Raw genomic sequence first — 2473 nt, forward strand, 5'->3', positions numbered from 1 at the left:
ATCTCGAAGGCCAGAAAAATTTGGAGGAATAAATAGATGACCAAAGAGTCCGGTCTGACAGGTGACAGCTGACTTAAAGTATCACTGACATGTTCAGGTAAAACGATTGCCGAAAAAACGGGAAAAAACAAACTTAAGTAGATTTTGTAACAAAATAGCCACCAAAATCAGCTTTTTTTAAATAGGTATAGGTCTAATATGAACGCTTTGTTTAAGCGGTAGTAGATCTGGCTTCCTCTTCTTCCTTTTACGTGCAGTTTTTAGATGTGATTAAATTCAACCCTTAAAGTAAATCGTGGGAAGTCAATTGCAATTAATTGTGGCATTTTAAAACTCATTTATGCCGGTTCGTCGCCTATTTGGTCCGATTTGGCATTCCCATGAAACGCCGTTGTTGATGATCTTGCAAGGATAACGTGGTATTTGGGACATGGAGGTTAACTAGGTTCCGCAAGGTGCTAGTCTTGTCAACTCAAAATTCAAATCTCTAAACACTCCTGGTGATTTTTGGCAACATAAAGCCATAAATTGGAAAAATTGTTGAAATATTAGAAGGTATTCTTCAAATACACCTGCCACCAACAATTTTCTCACGATCACTTTCACCGCCTTGTCATCGAGAAAAAAAGATACAATCATCACTCCTTTCGAGGCTGCTGCTACTACTGTTGCTACCTTTGTTGTAGATGTAGCGAAGGCAGAGAGAGGGAGATTGTGTGGGAGAGGAAGCATTTTTTCAACTGCAAGTAGTAGCGCCCAAGCGAATGCATGAACACAGCGACCGAGTTGCAAAATCTGTTTTGTCAAGCCTCCATTTTTTTCCACTCTCGTATGTTTAGGCCTCTCTGCAGCATCCCCCATTCCCACCACTCTTTTGTTCCCCAATCTTTTTTCGGGCTTATTGTACACGCCTCCACCAAACCCTACTGCACACAAATGCACACACATACACACACCGCTGTTGATTGTGCTTCTGCTGCCGCTACTGCTGACATTTTACTGCTTCGAGTGGATGGAATGGATAGAGAAATCAAGTGTGGAGATGATAAAGGTATCCCTTTTTGCAATTTTCTCCCAATGACAACGTCTCTAGGACACAAATACGCACGCAAACGCCCGCACATTGACTTGCACACGTGATGGGAAGAGTGGTGCCCTTCAGGCGGCTCCACCTGTTGAACTTGTTTACGCAGTTCCCGGTTTTAAGTAGTAATTCCATCAATTCCAAAGCAAAATAAATTTAATCTTTTTCCAGATCGGAAAATTCCGGAGTTATAAGTGGTATTGGGGAGAGTTGTCAAAATGACTGCCCTTGGTGGATTGAAAGACGATCTACTAACCAGAATCTAAACATTGAAAGGCTGAAACATGTCAGAGAAAGCCTCGAAGAAAAATACTTTGAATCGCATATACTAACTTCTGGAAATGCTCATAGGTATAGGATTTGTAAGTTTCTAACCAAAATGTGACCCTTACTGGGATCGGGTTCGGTAAAACTAATAAAAACTGACTTAAAGGTGATCTCATGACGAAAACGTCGAAATATTTTAGACCAGTGATTTGGTAGTTTTATGAGAAAAGGCTTTGAATGATATGGGGGACGAATTTCTTACTAGAGACAAAAACCACGCAAAAAAACCCCCGGAATATTCCACCCCAAATTCAAGTGAAAATTAGCCTAACTGTGAAATCATTCCCTCTTGGTCTCAAAAGCTAACTATAAATTGATAAAAAAGTGACAAAATCTGAAGATGATTAAATGTCAAGCTGACAACACAGTCCTGTCACCAATATGAGTCACAGCATTCCTGCACTAGTAGAGTCAAAACTGTAATGACATCTCCTGTGAATAGACATTTCACCTTCTTTCATTCAAGAAAAAAACAAAGCCAATTCTTGAGAAGGCACAACGCCGTGACGACAGAGTCGATTCCAAGCAGCGAATGCTTCTGTAGTTACTAGAGTTTAACTAAGCGGGTTATGAAATACATTTACTCCTTTTAAAATGAGACAAGCACAGTACGAAGTAATTTTCTTTTAAGTGAAAGCTTAATCACATGACAGTAATGTCAACCTTCTCCTGACTGTGGTCGCAAATTGTGACGTTAATCTAGAATGGATTCCAAAAACTGTATCAAGGACCTACAAAAGTACAAATGACGAAGACTGTCGAAGCGATTTGTCCTTGCTGAAGAAACCCTTACTCTTTAAATAAAGAAAAGTAAATCGGATCCCACGAGAGGGCTCTCCTCATAGCATGTCCTTGTGAGAGATATTGACAATGACAAGTAAGGGAACGGAAGTCCTTTATGCCGATTTGCGTTCAGCTAAACAAGGAGGGAGGGTGGAGTGGCAACCTCAAAAGTACAAGTGGTGCCATTTGAATGTGCTGCCTGGGGGACATCACGCTACGTAAGCGTGTGTGTGGTTCTGCACACACACACACACACACACACACACACACACACACACA

This window comes from Echinococcus granulosus, assembly GCF_000524195.1.
Source record: "Echinococcus granulosus chromosome Unknown EG_S00026, whole genome shotgun sequence".
NCBI lineage: Eukaryota > Metazoa > Platyhelminthes > Cestoda > Cyclophyllidea > Taeniidae > Echinococcus > Echinococcus granulosus.